Consider the following 9,178-nt stretch of genomic DNA (forward strand, 5'->3'; position numbering starts at 1 on the left):
AAATTGAATTGAAATTGAAAGAGGCTATGTTGTTACAGTTTGAAAATAAATAAATAAATCCAGCCAAAATCTACCAGATTTCCCATACAAAAATAAATCCTCGTATTGAGTGGATTTGTTTTAAATCCGGCATAAATCCTCGTATACAACTCTGTTTTTTTGCAACATGTTGCTAGAAAATACAAAAAGTTGCAAGCTGGCACAAGAAAGAAGGTAGGTGCATCGGTGAATTGCTACAATAAAAATAATTTAAAATGTCAAAATTTGTAAATAAGGATGAAAAATTAAATTTGTTTTGATGTTCAAAGATGATTTTAATCGAACAAGACTAATATTTACGATGTCTAAGCAATAAAATAATTCTTTATTTGATCATTAGTTAGCATTAGTAGCATAATGTAATAATATTTTCAATATTAAACAATAATTTTTTTAATTTGAGGGGAATTAATTTACAACAACGTGGAAGATTATGGACAATTTCAAGTGCCCGATTTTGAACACGCTGAAGCGATCTTAGTTCCGTTGTTTTCTTATGAGCATATACTGTAGGAAGGTAGTTGAAATGGCTTTAAATTAGCGCATTATGTATAAGTTGTTTTGTTGTTTTATCAAATGTATTCCTGAATTTGTATAAAATTCCAATTGCCGGTGATATCTTATTCTTCATACTATGTATGTGCGTATCCTATGATAGATTACTCTGGAGATGAATACCCAAAAATTTCACTGAGAAATATTCATTGCCGTCAACAGAAACACAGAATGGCTGATCAGTGTGATTAGCATGGGGTTTGAACCTGACAAGTTTAGTTTTTTTTTTCCGCATTCAGCACAAGCTTATTTATTCTGACATACTCCATTAACAAATCCGCGTCGTGTTCCATTTGAGCTCTAAATATAACTTCACCCGCGGGAGTTTGTTAGTTCTCCTACCGGGCGCGTCCCCACCGGCGGATAGGGGGAGGAGGATGGTCGTACCACTCTGTCCAATACCTATTGCATGGTGGGTCTGGGGCAGAGAGGTGGGATTATCCACCTCTGGAAACCTTGAGTTTCCCGCGGACAAAAACTGACTATGGGGGTGTTCCCCTAAAACAAAAAACAAATATGGAAGGAAAAAAAGAAGAAAAAGTTACGGTGCAGGGCCTAATAAACCCAGTGCCGGCGGGGACCAGTGATCTGCCTACGAGTCACACCCCGTCGATATCATGCGATCGTGTGCAATCTCCCATAGATGTGGCTGCCTTGGCATCTGTGGTCGAAGGTAATGCTACAAGCACACAACCTAGTGTAAAAACGGAGGAGGATAAAGGGCAGCACAGGGGGAGGATTAACTTGACCCAACTATCTGATGATGGTAGCGACCCTGATACCGAATCCGATAGCTGCGGCAAAACAAACACCACCGTTGTGGAAAATCCCATGAAAGAGGAAGTCCACAAGATGGTAGAAGAAGTGAGCGAGAGCATCGCAAAGCTCACGACGAAAAGAGTGCAGTGGTCTGGGGCCCAAAGGAAGAAATTTAAGAGGAACCAGGCAAAACTAAAGAAGGAAAAACAGCTGGCTGCTTCAAAGGTTACCACAGAAAGTCCCTCCACTTCTTCGGAAGCGGCGAAGAGGACAAGGTCTCCTGAGGAGCAGAACGTGGCAAAACCCAGTAAGAAGAAAAAGGGCTTCCCACCTTCAATTGCCCAGAACAAACCTCGTCAGGACAAAAGCCAAGGAGACTGCCAAAAGGATCCTTCAAATGATACTGAAGAGGCGAGTTCTGACAAAAAGAAGGTGAGCGCGACGTCGGAATCTTCTGCGGTGGCCAAGGACTCAGTAAAGAAGCTTACTACCACCCAGAAGAGGAAGATGGACGCTGAAACCGGAACGGAGCCGCCATCGACTTACGCCAAGGTAGCCAAGAGATACTACAAGGACGAGCTGTGCTACGCAGTAATCGATACTAGTAAAGGATCTGGAAGGCTACACAAAGAGTACTTACCGGAGATCGAGAAATCGATCAACGATAAAATATTGGAACAAATCCTGCAAGGACGAGTCTCAATAAAAATAAACTGCTGTGAGCCAAGGGGGGACCTCCTATTGTACCACCTGGACTCACACGCAAACTCTGCAGCTCTCGGGGAGGTAGTCAGCAGTATAGCAACTCCATGGGAAGGTGGCAGACTAAAACTGGTGAGGAAAGACGAAATTCCTCACCTAACCAAAGCATCGGTGTACGTCAAGGGGTATGGCTGCAAGCTCGAGACGGAGCGCATGCTCGAGGTCTTTGGCGTACAAAACGAGGCCCTAAAGGTGGAAAGATGGGAGGTCTTCCACAGGGAGGAGAAGGAAGACGGCACTCTCCTTGTGATGGGGATCGACGATCTCTCGCTAGCCGGGCTCGTCAAAACCAAGGGCAAGGCATTCTTCGTCTCGAACTCGGTCTACTTCAAAGTTGGAAAGGCAAGAGTTGGTGAGGAGGAGATTGCCAAACCAAATAACCAAGAGGTCAACCTACCAAAAGGCTTTCAGGAGGGAGGAGCAGACGAAATTAGCGACTCCCAAGAAGCCAACCTTCTGGAGGACCAATGATTGAGGTCATCCAGATCAACCTCCATCGGAGCGAAACGGCAACACTAGCCCTGATGGACAAAATAACTAAAGGTAATATACATATTGGTTTAATCCAAGAACCTTGGACCATAAAAAACAAGGTTTCTGGACTTAACCATATAAATTATCAACTTTTTTACGCAAATACGGGATCCCGACCGAGGACCTGCATTATATGCCACAAAAACTTATGCTTTCTTTTTTCTCCAGAGTTGTCATCGTCGGACGTTACAGTATTGAAGCAGGGGAATGGTAACATATACCTAGCATCATTATACCTGCCGTTCGACTCCCCGACATTACCACCTTCGTCGGAATTGCAGCAACTGGTGAGAAGGATAAAGCAAACAGGTAACGAAGTACTAGTAGGTAGCGATGCTAACTCTCACCACATCTCGTGGGGTAGTACTAACATTAACAAAAGGGGACAAGCCCTTATAGATTACTTAAATACTAACGACCTAATTACACTTAACACCGGGAATACGCCAACCTTTGTTAATAGAATTAGGGAGGAAGTACTAGATATAACGATATGTTCAGAAAATTTAATAAACGAGGTACACGAGTGGAGGGTCCTGGAGGAACACTCCTTCTCAGACCATAAGTATATTAGATTTAAAATAGCTAGGCCATCGCCTAACCCGATAACCTTCCGAAACAAATCCAAAACAAATTGGACAAAGTTCGGAAAACGAGTAAAAGAAAGACTTGGGCAACCAGATGAGGAATGCCTAAGTAAGGAGGACATAGAGAGAGATGTCCTAAAGTTAACTGAGGCACTAGTAAAGTCTTTCGAGGAAAGTTGTCCCCTTCGAGAGAGGAAATCCGCCTACGAAAAACCCTGGATGACAGGGGAAATTCGGAATAAAGGCAAGGAGGTCCGCAGACTTTATAATAGGGCCAAACGTAAAAAAGCAGCTGTATTCTGGGACAACTATCAGGCAAAATTAAAGGAATACAACAAAATAACAAGAAACGCCAAACGAAACTCCTGGAAGCTTTTCTGCGAACAGGTGGATAGTGTAAATGACGTTTCAAAGATTAAAAAGTTTCTATCTAAAACCCATACACAGACCGAGCAATTGGTCGATGGAGATGGAAAAAGGATTGAAACAACAGAAGAAACTCTAGGCCTTCTGATGAAAACGCACTTCCCGCAGAATACCATGGTTAACACTGAGGCATCGACGGAATGTATTAACTCATCGGAAGAAGCACCAAAGATCGACAGCTTAATGGTCCAACAAGCCATTTTAAGCTTTTCACCATATAAAGCAGCTGGACCAGACCAGATCTTCCCGGCTTTATTACAGAGGGAAGTGGACTTTATTGCGTCCAAACTGGTCGGGATCTTCAATGCATGCTTAAAACTTGCATACACTCCTATAGCCTGGCAGGAGGCAAGGGTAGTCTTTATACCCAAACCTGGCAAGGCAAGTTATGCAACACCAAAATCTTATCGACCGATAAGTTTAACTTCATTCTTACTCAAAACAATGGAACGGACAGTCGACACCATGATAAAGAGTAAGATCCCCAACGATATGCTTAAATTCAAACAACATGCATACGTTAAAGGCAGATCAGTGGAAACCGCATTGCATGAGGTAGTACACCACATAGAAAGAACCTTCGAAATGAAAATGTACACACTTGCTGTATGCATCGACATCGAAGGCGCTTTCAATAACGTAAGCACCGAGACACTTATCCACTCCTTAGACGAGTTTCAGGTAGACAGGGCCTTAAGGAACTGGATAAACCACATGCTAAGGAATAGATGGATAAGCTGCGGGCTATACGACGTGAAAATAAGAGACAAAGTTGGACAAGGAACGCCACAGGGAGGGATACTTTCACCTCTGTTGTGGGTTACCACCATAAACAGTCTCTTGAGGACCCTAACCGAAGAAGGATTTGACCCAGTCTGCTACGCAGACGACGTTATAATACTTCTGAGGGGAAAGAATCCGAATCAACTCTGTCGTAGAGCAGAAACGGCTCTAAAAATTGCTTTTAACTGGGCCAGGCCGAGAGGTCTGAACGTCAACCCAGAAAAAACAGAATTATGTCTATTCACTAGGAAAACGAAAATGGGGCACTACGAGGAACCAGTTTTTCTAGATAAGACAATAAATATCTCTTGTACAGTTAAATATCTAGGAGTAATTCTGGATAGGAAACTTAAATGGAAAGACCATATACAAGAAAGGGCCAACAAGGCCCAAATATGTTGGTCAACCTGCAGAAGGGCGATAGGCTCAAAATGGGGGTTCAATCCTAGGATGATACACTGGCTATACAGAAGCGTAATTAGACCAATTCTAACCTACGCGTCTGTGGTATGGTGGACAGCCATGGACAAAAAATGCAATGTGGAAATATTGCAAAAGGTCCAAAGAACATGCTGCCTAAGCATTAGCGGAGCAATGAGGACCACACCGACTAGGGCTCTAGAAACAATTTTGTTTGTACACCCAATAGAGATTCAGGTAAGGTATGATGCAGCCATCGCAGCTGTAAGGCTAAAGTCGATGAGCGAGTGGATCGAAAAGAGCCACCAAACATACCACCAAAACATATTAAAGGTCACAACGGGTGAATCTATAAATCAGGTAGTATCGGACCGTATACCTGAAACTAGTGAAGTAGCCTTGTGTGAAGTGTCAATACCTGACAGAGACATGTGGATCGAGGGAGCTCTAGCACAGATTCCCGCTGGAAGCTGTGGGTTTACGGATGGGGCTGTGCTAGGGGGGAGAACCGGACTGGGTCTTTATATAATGGAACCGGAAACGGAAATCTCCCTCCGTCTGCCGGATCATAACACGATCCTGCAGGCGGAACTCCGGGCGATAACAGAGTGTCTGCTTTGGTTTGATACACACACAAGGCCTACCACTGTAAATATCCTTACGGATAGCAAAGCAGCCATTAGAGCTATATCAACCAAGACAGTGAAATCTAGAACTGTCTTGGAATGTATTAAATCTATAAATAATTACTCCCAACACGGTAAGGTAAACATTATATGGGTACCAGGGCATACCGGGATTAGGGGTAATGAAATAGCAAACTCCCTGGCAAAACAAGCCAAGGAGCAACCAACGGTAAGTCTAGAAAACGCTAAGCCGTTTAAAGCTACGCGACTAGAACTAAAGACATGGGCAAAAAATGCACATGTATCCCTCTGGAGTAGTGAAGAGAAGGGAAAAAACACAAAAATCCTATGGGGAAACCCAGACGAGGACAAAACAAAAGAATTACTTTTACTAAGTAAAAAAGATATTAGTAGACTGACAGGAATCCTTACAGGTCACCTAGGTCTAAAAGCGCACCTGCACAAAATAGGTTGTGCAGAAAACAGTGAATGCAGAGCATGCGGAGAGGACGACGAAACGTTGGAACATTCCTCTGCCATTGTCAAGCCTTCACAAATCTGAGAACCCAGTTACTAGGGAATGACATTATACCAGGACTCGACCAAATTAGGACAATCGAGTTCAAAAAGATCAGAGACTATGTAAATAGGACAGAGATCCTAGACTAAGTCAAAAAAAAAAGGATAATCCTCCATAACCCAAAATTAGAGCGCACAGCAGGCCTACTTATGGCTTAAGTGTATTTCCACATGGGCATGTGGTGATCTAGTATCACCCCTCTTATCAACCTAACCTAACCTAAATATAACTTCATGTTTATATGGATAGAATATACTTATGTCATCCGCATATATAAAACGTTTCCCATACTGTTTTAAATTAGAAATGTCATTCAGAAACACCTTAAACAACAGTGGCCCCAACACGCTGCCCTGTGGCACACCATACTCAACCTTCCGTACAATACTTTTAGCAGTATTTATTTGAACAAGTTGTTCCCTTTGGTATAAAAAGCTTCGTATCAGATTTAGCGCATTTAAATACCTAATACGTCCATATACCTTTCCATAGGACCACGTATGCGATGAATGAACCAATTTTGAAAGCACTTAGAGAATTCAACAGAATTAATAATCTGCATGCCTTAGATTTCTCTGTTAATTTTTTAAATTTTAAAGAAAAGCTACAAACAATTTATTTTTGAATTTTATTATTAAGCATTAAACTTTAAGAAATTTGTATTTTCCATAGACGAAATAAATAAATAAATAATCTACCAGATTTATACGTCATTTCGATATGACGTCGTTCGCCGGAGTTAGCACATGATCAGGATTTATTTTCTAAACCCGGTCATAATCTACCAGATTTACCAAAAAAAATTAACTAGAATTTATTTAATTTTATTTAATAAATCGCGTCATTTATAATGTCAATTTCATTGAAAATCTGCAATGCCATGTTTATATTATAGACTTTTTCAGGGTTAACCTTCTTAACGAGGATTTATTTGACGTATACGCAAAGGAATTTTCATTTGAAACCCAGTGGCTTTGTTAAATCCGGTTATATGTATATATAATTCTACATATTCATATTATTCTACAGTAAAACATTCCGTTTACTTTATTTAAAAATTGTAGCGGAGTTACATAATATGGATATTAATAAATCGCGTCATTTAAGATGTCAATTACATTGAAAATTTGTAAAATAAATGACCAAAAACCTGCTCTTAGTGATTTTACGTCAGATAAATTGAGATAAACCTGTTTACCGAAATAATTAGCTAAAATCTTTCAAATAAATGATCAAAAACATGTTTTCATTATTGTGTTGTTTTCATTCATTTTACATCAGATAAATCGAAATATACCTGTTTATCGGGATAATTACACAGCAAATGATTACATCCACGGATGCAGTTCAATTACTACAAGTGCACAGTACAAATGTCGCGGAAGAACATCTTTTTCTATGAATTCCTCGAGAATTTTTAAAAATATGAAAAACAACAGTATTAGACCATGTTTATATTATAGCGTTTTGCAGGGTTAACTTTCTTTATGAGGATTTATTTGAAATATGAGCAATGGAATTGAGATTTGAAACCCAGTGGGTTTGTTAAATCCGGTTATATATAAACGTAAATGATAAAAATGCTTAGATTAATCCGAATCTACTTCCTCCTTCTCCTCTGCATTTTATAAAACCGACACTGATTTTGCTTCATCATCGTAAAGGTTTTTTATGTTGCCTTCCCATCACTAGTTCAGCTTTCTACATAGACTCCAACTCCACTTCATTAAGAATTTACGTCTCGTGAATTACCGAAAATTTTTTGCAACTATAGTTTGTATTTTCTTATTTTATAGTACGGTAACATTAGAGTTTCTTGGCGGGTTAACCCACTTCATAAGGATTTATTTGACGTTTGTGATATGGAATTGACATTTGAAACTCGGGGTATTATAACAAATTCTTCCAAATGTACACACTCTTGTTTGTCTTTTAAAAATGGGTCTACTTATAGGGATCAACCATCTGTTTTTGTAGGGATTTTTTAAAGCAACTGCTTATAAAATGTATCGAAGGAGTGCATTTTTCATAACCCCATGTGGACTGCATGGAAGGGTGCAGTGAAATCATAACTCTACATTGTCCCACTACTATTTTTTTTGCTGGCTACCTGCAGTAAAAAAATGATGTTTAATTAAGTTGTGTGCCTTTATTTACCTGAGATTACCACATTTACCATTTCGTCGGTGTCATGGTTAAGTGTTCCATACACCATTTTTTACTTTTTGAGATACAGGTGGTTTTTAGGGTTTTTCGATATGCTCCTTATGAATTTCTAGTCGGCTTTCTCCTATCTGCTCTAGTTTCCGAGATATCCATGCATCGACGAAAACAAATTTCAAAAATCAGAACGTGAATTTTCGTTTTAGAAGTATTTAATTTATTGAGGCAAAAATGGAACAAATTTTTGTCCCTTTGTTTCATGTGATTTACAACATTTCGCATTTGTATCATAAGTATGGACATCGACCTAGGAACCCTGGATTTCATGAAATTTTTTCAATGAAACCATCTAGTGTGACTAAGGACTGAGTAAGGATATGGAACAAATCGACAAATTTTTTTTTTTTTTAATCTCTATAACTTTTATATTCCAATATATATTCCTCTATATTTTTGCAAATATGTTCTATATACTATTATTAATATTTCAAGTCTAAAATATAAATATTTGCTTTAGTCAGCTCAACGCAGTTCTGACGCAAAACATTAAAATGTGATTATCTCAAAACGGGCAAATGGAACACTTAAGCATGACACCTACGATTTGTTACCATTTTTAACCTGCAAAGCGTTCCTTAACCCCAAAAAATGTTTATGGAACGATTTTGGAACCAATTTTTTAAATATGAGAGAGCAAAAATGGCTTTCTCTTCTACCACAGGCTGATTTTTCGACATTTGTTTGACGATTATTTGACAATGAAGAAAAAATGAACAAAAACAGAAGAAAAAGGCGAACACTGACAATAAAAATTAAAAACTGTGAACTAAAAGATCTACCATTTTTTCGTTCCTTTATTTTTCTGGTAAAACTGTTCAGGAGAGAGCAATTTTGACAGTTTTCTCTTTTGCCATTAAAAAAGTACAGGAACAAGCTTTTATTTT

This window comes from Musca autumnalis, unplaced genomic scaffold (assembly GCF_047663935.1).
Source record: "Musca autumnalis isolate F117 unplaced genomic scaffold, ASM4766393v1 scaffold_148, whole genome shotgun sequence".
NCBI lineage: Eukaryota > Metazoa > Arthropoda > Insecta > Diptera > Muscidae > Musca > Musca autumnalis.